General features: G+C 46.8%; 1 long non-coding RNA gene across 1 annotated transcript in view; it reads left to right on the top strand.

Annotated features, from left to right (window-relative positions):
• Positions 1 to 716: 716 nt before the first annotated feature.
• The window catches only part of LOC308191294, a 12056-nt gene continuing 2338 nt past the window's right edge, over positions 717 to 10434 (top strand). Inside the window, exons 1-3 of the long non-coding RNA XR_013947873.1 lie at positions 717 to 791; positions 1024 to 1100; positions 1337 to 1374. This is a non-coding gene — a long non-coding RNA (uncharacterized lncRNA). The remainder of the gene's footprint in view (positions 792 to 1023; positions 1101 to 1336; positions 1375 to 10434) is intronic.

Genomic DNA, 10434 nt, shown 5'->3' with positions numbered 1-10434 from the left:
TGATACAACTTTCTCCATGGTTGAATAATTCCATATTTCACAGCCTAGTAAACAGGAATATATATTGCTCCTTAATATTTATTTCCTGGAGTTTAATAAATGTAGAAGGTGACATTGCATGATTCTGTCTCATACAATTCTGGGTATGCTGGAAGTGAGATTTGAACAGAACAGAATTAGTGGAAGTGCTGGAAAATCTTTTCCCTGGCAGCCTCCTTCATCTTTATCTCTCCTTCCTTCCTTCCTTCCTTCCTTCCTTCCTTCCTTCCTTCCTTCCTTCCTTCCTTCCTTCCTTCCTTCCTTCCTTCCTTCCTTCCTTCCTTCCTTCCTTCCTTCCTTCCTTCCTTCCTTCCTTCCTTCCTTCCTTCCTTCCTTCCTTCCTTCCTTCCTTCCTTCCTTCCTTCCTTCCTTCCTTCCTTCCTTCCTTCCTTCCTTCCTTCCTTCCTTCCTTCCTTCCTTCCTTCCTTCCTTCCCTCCTTCCCTCCTTCCCTCCTTCCCTCCTTCCCTCCTTCCCTCCTTCCCTCCTTCCCTCCTTCCCTCCTTCCTTCCTCCCCCCTCCCCTCCCCCCTCCCCTCCCCCCTCCCCTCCCCTCCCCCCCTCCCCTCCCCCCCTCCCCCCCTCCCCCCCTCCCCTCCCCTCCCCTCCCCTCCCCTCCCCTCCCCTCCCCTCCCCTCCCCTCCCCTCCCCTTCCCTTCCCTTCCCTTCCCTTCCCTTCCCTTCCCTTCCCTTCCCTTCCCTTCCCTTCCCTTCCCTTCCCTTCCCTTCCCTTTCCAGCACAAGTCAAACCCTGGGTAAAAAAATCCATTGAATTTTCTCTTGGTCTTTGTAAATAACTTTACAATTCCAAAAAACTTTGTTTCCACTGTCTTTCTACTGCCTAAATAATATTCTTCTTTGTTGCATTGATAGAATTAATTAGTTAATTTAAGATAGTGGCAGCTAATTGAAATAGAATGGTTTGAAGTATCTGATTTCTTTTAACAATAGAAGCTGTCTTACTTTTTGCTTTTTTTTTTTTTCCAGTGAAAATTGTTTTGATTGTTTCCACAGACTTTCACTACTGCTTTTTGGAGGTGGTAAGAAAGTAGAGAATGGGAATGGTAAGTTCAGAGAGAAAGAACATAACACCTACTTGCCTGGGATATTTCTTAGACAGTGTTGTATAATGTCATGTTGCAGAAAAATAAAACTTTAACTTATTTTTTTTTATTTTTGTGTTTATGTATTTAAAACCATTTTTATTCCTCTGTCCTGGAAGGAGTCATGCATGATGTGAGGTTAAATATACACAATATTAATATAGTTATATCCTAACGCAGACTCTTTTCTATTGTAGAGCAAAACCTGGACAGATCAGTTTGACGAACTGGCAATGTACGGTACATTTTTTTCAAAACCATATGTCCTGGTTCCAGTTAGGACAGAGTTAAGTAGCTCATAGTAGCTGGTAGGGTGCTATGTTTTGGATTAGGATGAGAAGAGCGCTGATAACATGCTGATGTTTTAATTGTTGCAGAGCAGTGTTTACACCAGGCCAAGGACTTTTCGGCTTCTCGCTCTGTCCTGCCAGCGAGCAGGCTGGGGGTGCAGCAGGAGCTGGGAGGGGACAGACCCAGGACAGCTGACCCAAACTGGCCAAAGGGGTATTCCATACCATCTGACGTCATGCTAAACAATATATAGGGGTGGCTGGCCGGGGTGGGGGGCCGGCTGCTCGGGAATAGGCTGGGCATCGGTCAGCAGGTGGTGAGCAATTGCATTGTGCATCACTTGTTTTCTTACACATTATTATTGTTAATACTATTACCATTATCACTATTATTATTATTATTGTTATTATTATTTTCCTGTCTTAATAAACTGTCTTTGTCTCAACTCACAGGCTTCACTTTCCCGTTTCTCTCCCCCATCCCAGAGAGGGAGGGGGGAGGGTGAGCGAACGGCTGTGTGGTGTTTAGCTGCCAGCCGGGTTAAACCACAACAGTCCTTTTGGCGCCCAACGTGGGGCACGAAGGGTTGAGATATCGACAAATCTGACCAGAGTGTGTTAAACTAAAATTGGTATAAGTATTGGACCTGCTTAATAGTTGCTAGTCACGATGTTGATTGCCTTAATCTCCAGTCTGCTGTACCTGTATTCCAAATTGAGTTTTATGGTGCGTTACTTTCTGTATGTGCTCCCTGTTGCACTGTTTATCCTTTCCGGGCCCTGGTTTAAGATTGTTATGGTACTGTGCGGTGTAGCAATGGCTTATGAAATGATGAAATATCTGGTCACGACTTTAACCTGGTATTTGTACTCAGCACTGACGTCGACTCTATACTTTGGAACCCATATCTCGGAAACTATTAGCAATTACACCTATTGCCTGTTTTCGTTAGGGAGCCAATCTGTGAAGGGGACAGGGGAAGACATGTTTCCCTACCTGTTCACTCTCCCTTTCTCCTTCACCACCACCCTCTTTTCCCCCGAGTTAGTTACGGTGGTTCTCCGAGATGTTGAATATCCTTGGGATACTCAGACCAGCCTGCTCTTGTTGTTATGTCTCCTGAATGCGCTTCAGATTTTGTGGAGGGTTAAACAACTACTTAGGAATCTCATCCGGAGATCTGTCTTGAGGCGGGATAGTTGCGAGTGGCAGGGAGTGTGGGAGGATATGGGCAGGTTTCTAGAGCAGTGGTCACCTCCAGTGTTTTGGACATTCACCCCTGAACAACTGCAAAATCTTAAAAAGCTGGCAGAATGCTTGAAAAAAAGGTGTCATGACTCTGGCAGTTCCAAAGTGACACAAATCACTGTAGCGTGCTGGGGTCTGGCTTGTGCCTATCGAGCTGCAATTGATGCTATTAGCAACCTAGCTCCAGCTCCTGCAGCCGCTCCAGCTCCAGCTCCTGCAGCCGCTCCAGCTCCTGCAGCTACTCCAGCTCCAGCTCCTGCAGCCGCTCCAGCTCCAGCTCCTGCAGCCGTTCCAGTTCCAGCTCCTGCAGCCGCTCCAGCTCCTGCAGCCGCTCCAGCTCCAGCTCCTGCAGCCGCTCCAGCTCCTGCAGCCGCTCCAGCTCCGGCTCCTGCAGCCGCTCCAGCTCCTGCAGCTACTCCAGCTCCAGCCCCTGCAGCCACTCCAGCTCCAGCTCCTGCAGCCGCTCTAGCTCCTGCAGCCGTTCCGGCTCCTGCAGCCGTTCCGGCTCCTGCAGCCGCTCCAGCTCCAGCTCCTGCAGCCGCTCCAGCTGCAGCTCCTGCAGCCGCTCCAGCTCCAGCCCCTGCAGCCGCTCCAGCTCCTGCAGCTGCCCCAGCTCGTGCAGCTGCTCCCACTCCTGTGGCTGGGTCAGAGAAACGAGCTGTAGCAGTGCAAGTTGACCCCGCAGAGGGTATTCCAACCCCTGTGGCAGACCCTGTGTCTGGGTCAGAGAAACGAGCTGTAGCAGTGCAAGTTGCCCCTGTAGACAAGGTGAAAAAATGGTATAGAGGCTCAGGTCGTTTAAAACGCAGACAGTCTTCTGCTAAGTCTGGGCGTAGTGAGGACGAGGCTGGGCCATCAAAGGTGCAGGAGACTGAAGATGAGGATGAGGATGGCGAAAAATCAACAGTAACTACCCGGACTCCATAACAGCCATCAAAGGTGCAGGAGACTGAAGATGAGGATGAGGATGTCGGAAAATCAACAGTAACTACCCGGACTCTACACCAGCCATCAAAGGTGCAGAAGACTGAAGATGAGGATGAGGATGTCAAAAAATCAACAGTAATTACCCGGACTCTATACCAGCGTGAGCTACGAGATGTGCGAAAAGATTTTGGTCGCTGTATAGGCGAGCAGCTTGTCACCTGGCTGCTCCGGTGCTGGGACACGGGAGCCAATTATGTGGAATTGGAGGGCAAGGAAGCCAGGCGGCTGGGATCCCTTGCTAGGGACGCATGCATTGACAAAGCAATTGGAGATGGAGCACAATCTCGCAGCCTCTGGAGGCGTCTCCTGTCAGCTGTGTAGGAAAGGTATCCCTTCAAGGAAGAACTTGTATGTTTACCAAGCAAATGGACCACCATGGAGAAGGGAATTCAGTACCTGAGGGAATTGGCCGTACGGGAAGTAATTTATAAGGACCTAGACGACGCACAAACATCCGCAGATCCAGATGCAGTCCGGTGTACACTACCCATGTGGCGGAAGTTTGTACAGAGTTCCCCATCATCATATGCCAACTCATTGGCAATACTAGCCTGGAAAACGGAGGAGAATCCCACAGTGAATGAAGTGACTAAAATACTCCGGCAGTACGAAGGAAATCTCTCCTCTTCCCTAAAGGCCTGTGTCTCAGCTGTGGAGAAACTCTCTGAAGAGGTCCACCAACTTAAAGAGAATTTATCTTCCCCTCCACCTGAACGAACCAGTGTCCACCAGCTAAAAGAGAAGGCTTTAGAGAAACTTTCTGAAAAGATCCACCAACTTGAAGAAAGATTATCTTCCCCTTCACCTGAACGAACCAGTGTCCACCAGCTAAAAGAGAATGCTTTGGAGAAACTTTCTGAAAAGATCCACCAACTTGAAGAAAGATTATCTTCCCCTTCACCTGAACGAACCAGTGTCCACCAGCTAAAAGAGAATACCTTGGAGAAACTTTCTGAAAAGATCCACCAACTTGAAGAGAGATTATTTTCCTCCCCACCTGTACAAACCAGTGTCTCAGCTATTAGTGGTAAACGTTCATCTATGCAAGGAAGACAATATGGTGGGCACACACACCGTGCCACCCTGTGGTTTTACCTACGTGACCATGGAGAGGACATGAGAAAATGGGATGGAAAATCTACTGCGACCCTAGAGGCACGGGTACGTGAATTGCAAAGGAAAACAATTGGGAAAAAGGAGTTCTCTGAAAGGTTTGCTGCTCCAACTTCCAGCAGGCAGTCCTTTAAACACAGAAATGAAGATTCTGACCAGGACTAGAGGGGCCCTGCCTCCAGCCAGGGGGAGGAAAGGGACAATCGAGTTTATTGGACTGTGTGGATTCGATGGCCTGGCACGTCAGACGCACAGAAGTATAAGGCTTTGGTAGACACCGGTGCACAATGTACTCTAATGCCATCAAGCTATAAAGGGCCAGAGCCCATCTGTATTTATGGTGTGACGGGGGGATCCCAGCAGTTAACTGTATTGGAGGCTGAAGTGAGTCTAACCGGTAATGAGTGGCAAAAGCACCGTATTGTGACTGGCCCAGATGCTCCATGCATCCTTGGCATAGACTATCTTAGAAGAGGATATTTCAAGGACCCAAAAGGGTTCCGCTGGGCTTTTGGCATAGCTGCTTTGGAGACAGAGGACATTAAACAGTTGTCTACCTTGCCTGGTCTCTCAGAGGACCCTTCTGTTGTGGGGTTGCTGAGGGTTGAAGAACAGCAAGTGCCGATCGCTACCACAACTGTGCACCGGCGGCAATATCGCACCAACCGAGACTCCCTGAGTCCCATCCATAAGCTAATTCGTCAACTGGAGAGCCAAGGAGTGATCAGCAAGACTCATTCACCTTTTAATAGTCCCATATGGCCAGTGCGAAAGTCTAATGGTGAGTGGAGACTAACAGTGGACTATCGTGGCCTGAACGAAGTCACGCCACCACTGAGTGCTGCAGTGCCGGACATGCTAGAACTCCAGTATGAACTGGAATCAAAGGCAGCCAAGTGGTGTGCCACAATTGATATCGCTAATGCATTTTTCTCCATCCCTCTAGCAGCACAGTGCAGGCCACAGTTTGCTTTCACTTGGAGGGGAGTCCAATATACTTGGAATCGGCTGCCCCAGGGGTGGAAACACAGCCCTACCATTTGCCATGGACTGATCCAGTCTGCGCTGGAGCAGGGGGAAGCTCCTGAACACCTGCAGTACATCGATGACATCATTGTGTGGGGTGACACTGCAGAAGAAGTTTTCGAGAAAGGGAAGAAAATAGTCCAAATCCTTCTGAAGGCCGGTTTTGCCATAAAACAGAATAAAGTTAAAGGACCTGCACGAGAGATCCAGTTTTTAGGAATTAAATGGCAAGATGGACGTCGTCAAATCCCAATGGATGTGATCAACAAGATAACAGCTATGTCTCCACCAACTAGCAAAAAAGAAACACAAACTTTCCTAGGTGTCGTGGGGTTTTGGAGAATGCATATTCCAAATTACAGTCTGATTGTAAACCCGCTCTACCAAGTAACCCGTAAGAAGAATGCTTTTGAATGGGGCCCTGAGCAACGACAAGCCTTTGAACAAATTAAGCAGGAAATAGTTCATGCAGTAGCCCTCGGGCCAGTCCGAACAGGACCAGATGTAAAGAATGTGCTCTACACCGCAGCCGGAGAGAATGGTCCCACCTGGAGCCTCTGGCAGAAAGAACCTGGGGAAACTCGAGGTCGACCCCTGGGGTTTTGGAGTCGGGGATACAGAGGATCTGAAGCCCGCTATACTCCAACTGAAAAGGAGATATTGGCAGCATATGAAGGAGTTCGATCTGCTTCGGAAGTGGTCGGTACTGAAGCGCAGCTCCTCCTGGCACCCCGACTGCCGGTACTAGGCTGGATGTTCAAAGGAAGGGTCCCCTCTACGCATCATGCAACTGATGCTACATGGAGCAAGTGGGTTGCACTGATTACTCAGCGGGCTCGAATAGGAAACCCCAGTCACCCAGGAATCTTGGAGGTGATTATGGACTGGCCAGAAGGCAAATACTTTGGGATATCATCAGAGGAGGAGGTGGTTCGTGCTGAAGAAGCCCCCCTGTACAACAAGCTACCGGAAAATGAGAAGAAATATGCCTTGTTCACTGACGGGTCCTGTCGTATTGTGGGAAAGCATCGGAGATGGAAAGCTGCTGTATGGAGTCCTACACGACGAGTTGCAGAAGCTGCTGAGGGAGAAGGTGAATCGAGTCAGTTTGCAGAAGTAAAAGCCATTCAGCTGGCTTTAGATATTGCTGAACGAGAAAAGTGGCCAGTTCTCTATCTCTATACTGATTCATGGATGGTAGCAAATGCCCTGTGGGGGTGGTTACAGCAATGGAAGCAGAACAACTGGCAGCGCAGGGGCAAGCCCATTTGGGCTGCGGCATTGTGGCAAGATATTGCTGCCCGGGTAGAGAACCTGGTTGTAAAGGTACGCCATGTAGATGCTCATGTGCCCAAGAATCGGGCTACTGAAGAACACCAAAACAACCAGCAGGTGGATCAGGCTGCTAAGATTGAAGTGGCTCAGGTGGACCTGGACTGGCAACATAAAGGTGAATTATTTATAGCCCGATGGGCCCATGACACCTCAGGCCATCAAGGTAGAGATGCAACCTACAGATGGGCTCGTGATCGAGGGGTGGACCTGACCATGGACACTATAGCACAGGTTATTCATGACTGTGAAACATGTGCTGCAATCAAGCAAGCCAAACGGTCAAAACCTCTTTGGTATGGAGGACGATGGCTGAAATATAAATATGGAGAGGCCTGGCAGATTGATTACATCACACTCCCTCAAACCCGCAACGGCAACCGCCACGTACTTACAATGGTGGAAGCAACCACCGGATGGCTGGAAACATATCCTGTGCCCCATGCCACCGCCCGGAACACTATCCTGGGCCTTGAAAAGCAAGTCCTATGGCGACATGGCACCCCAGAGAGAATTGAGTCAGACAACGGGACTCATTTCCGAAACAACCTTATAGACACTTGGGCCAAAGAACATGGTATTGAGTGGGTGTATCACATCCCCTATCATGCACCAGCCTCTGGAAAAGTTGAACGATACAATGGACTGTTGAAGACTACACTGAAAGCAATGGGTGCTGGGACATTCAAAAATTGGGATACGCATTTGGCAAAGGCCACCTGGTTAGTCAATACCAGGGGATCTGCCAACCGAGCTGGACCTGCCCAATCAAACCTGTTACGCACTGTAGAAGGGGATAAAGTTCCTGTAGTGCACGTAAGAAACATGCTGGGTAAAACAGTCTGGGCTACTCCTGCCTCAGGAAAAGGCAAACCCATTCGTGGAATTGCTTTTGCTCAGGGACCTGGATGCACTTGGTGGGTAATGCAAAAGAATGGGGAGGTCCGGTGTGTACCTCAAGGGGATTTGATACTGGGTGAGAATAGCCCATGAGTTGAATTGTAGTATGTTAATTATTATATAATAATGTATGTCATCACTACCATGATTGCTATATATCATAGATGAAAATGGTGATTAATTAGAATGTATTGGACAGAGTGTAACCTGAGCATGACATAAATGGTATGGAATAAGGGGTGGATATCTGTCCTGGTTCCAGTTAGGACAGAGTTAAGTAGCTCATAGTAGCTGGTAGGGTGCTATGTTTTGGATTAGGATGAGAAGAGCGCTGATAACATGCTGATGTTTTAATTGTTGCAGAGCAGTGTTTACACCAGGCCAAGGACTTTTCGGCTTCTTGCTCTGTCCTGCCAGCGAGCAGGCTGGGGGTGCAGCAGGAGCTGGGAGGGGACAGACCCAGGACAGCTGACCCAAACTGGCCAAAGGGGTATTCCATACCATCTGACGTCATGCTAAACAATATATAGGGGTGGCTGGCCGGGGTGGGGGGGCCGGCTGCTCGGGAATAGGCTGGGCATCGGTCAGCGGGTGGTGAGCAATTGCATTGTGCATCACTTGTTTTCTTACACATTGTTATTGTTAATACTATTACCATTATCACTATTATTATTATTATTGTTATTATTATTTTCCTGTCTTAATAAACTGTCTTTATCTCAACTCACCGGCTTCACTTTCCCGTTTCTCTCCCCCATCCCAGAGAGGGAGGGGGGAGGGTGAGCGAATGGCTGTGTGGTGTTTAGCTGCCAGCCGGGTTAAACCACAACACCATATGTGTTATTTATTTTTACTGAGGTTGCTGAAAGCTGTGATGATATGCCTTTGATGTACAGATTCTGAATATTGGATTTGGAGAAAGATTTTGTACACATGTCAGAAACCATTTTTTTTTTTAATTCAATTCTCTCTCTATGCAGGGTTAGTCTGAAATTCTTTGATGGGAAACTAATTCACAGATTTATTTAATCTGTGGAGCATACTTACAGACTATTAAGTATTGTTTAGCAATTGTTCTACACATCTGATCTCTGTATAAAGATGTAGAATATGGACTAAAATGATTTTCTGATACCTCTATTTACACTTAATGTTATACTATTTCAAAGAAGGACTTACTGAACTTCAGATAATCTAGGGTGTTACTCAAAATGAACAGACTATTTCTGTGCTGCTTAGTTTTTAGTAAGATCTGATGGGGCTTGGGGGTGGGGACTGCAGTTTTACGGCTGATCCAGGTTGTGGATACGCTGGTTTGTTTTACATTGGAATGAAATACCAACAGTCTGGAATTTCTGGCAAAGGTGAATTGTCCATTTGGCCCATCCATCTGCTGGAGATCCCAAACACCAGATGGGCACCTGAATATCCAGGGAGATGGAGAGCAAGCTCAAGCTGCTCTATCAGCAGGCTGGGCAGAGAAAAAGCAGACCAGCAGCAAATCAAGCAGCCAACAAAAGGACAAAGCATCTGGCCAAAGGGAGAATGGTGGAACCTGTCAGGAAGCTGGGAAATGGGCAGTGGATGAGGTGGACAGAAGCCAGCTGTGCTCTTAGCCAGCTGGCCAGGATTCCTGCTTGTCAAATTGATATATCATCAGATGATCACTTGTCATTCCACTAAAAGTCATGAGGCCATCTTTGCAGTTCATGAAAATTGGGAGAAAACAAGTCTAATTTGGGGCTATTTGATTTATTGTTCTTGAAAAACTAAATAAGACATTTCCCAGATTTTCCTCACTAATAAATAATTTAGATGTTTGCTAACTTTTTTAAAATGACAATTAGGGATGTAACATAACCCCACAGCTATGACTTTGAGGAATCCTCTATGTTTTTTGTCTTGTACAGCTGAGAAACTAAATAAATTTAGTTTAAATAAACTGAATAAATTTTAGTTTACAGCTGAGCAAATAAATAAATTCAAAGTAAGTTAGTGCATTTTGCAGATCTAACTGCTAAGTAACTGCAAAATACAACCACAGATAATAAGTTAAAATTACATTTCCTTTATGTTTGTTAATTCTGAACATGTCTGAATGTAAATTTGGAAACTGCCATGAAAACTGATAATATAAACTTGTTTTAAACTTGATGCAATATTTCCATATCTTTCCTTGGACAATTCTGCTTTCTGGAAAAAATTACATAAAATCACTGGTTGGGCAATATTTGCAAGAAGTAGCATTATTATTATTGTTAGTATTAGATTAATGGATGGAGTGGGGGAAAAAGCTAAACAGAGTTCTAAAATAGATTCAGTATACTTCAAAGGTAAATACAATTTTTATATCCACTATGCAGTAAAATTCAGGATAAGCATTAACTGACTAATCAGC

This window comes from Anser brachyrhynchus (genome assembly GCF_964034855.1).
Source record: "Anser brachyrhynchus genome assembly, chromosome: 2".
NCBI classification, from domain to species: Eukaryota; Metazoa; Chordata; class Aves; order Anseriformes; family Anatidae; genus Anser; species Anser brachyrhynchus.
This window is presented reverse-complemented; position numbering and strand designations above follow the sequence as displayed.